Source organism: Macadamia integrifolia, unplaced genomic scaffold, assembly GCF_013358625.1.
Source record: "Macadamia integrifolia cultivar HAES 741 unplaced genomic scaffold, SCU_Mint_v3 scaffold_170A, whole genome shotgun sequence".
Taxonomy (NCBI): domain Eukaryota; kingdom Viridiplantae; phylum Streptophyta; class Magnoliopsida; order Proteales; family Proteaceae; genus Macadamia; species Macadamia integrifolia.
In genome coordinates, this window is record NW_024870628.1 from 445,132 (window position 1) to 445,683 (window position 552).

A 552-nucleotide genomic window follows, 5' to 3' on the forward strand; every position below is an offset into this window, starting at 1 on the left:
CTCAAGAAATTGAAATGGAAAAATTTACTTGATTACCCATTTTTGAATTTCTCTTTACAAAAATAACCATCCTGTGTTTCAGTTTACAAAAATACATGGAATCATATTTGAGTTTACAAAACTAACCAAAACAATGACTTTCTTCCATTTTCCCATGTGCTTTGACATTTTTACCCCTAAATCCTTCTACGAGCCCTGTATCACTAATCCCACTCTCATCTTCAACATACCATTGCTACCGCCACCGCCACAACAACCTCTCTCACCACGACACCACCCCTCTGCTCCTGCTTCGGTCCCTTACCCCCAACTCACTCCCTCATCTTCTACGCGTGGCCATGCTCATCCCACTCCATCTCCTCAGAAAACCAACCCCAATCCATCGCCTGTGGTTGTTTGGTTGAACATAGTGGCATCTTTGGGCTTCATAATCGAATTCTCCACGACGTTGTTAGCTGTTCGAAAAAAATCTCCTCTTTTTTCCTTTAAAATCCATAAGGAATCCCTCAGGCCTTTACTGACTTCGTGAGAAGAGACCAAAACAAAGAATGG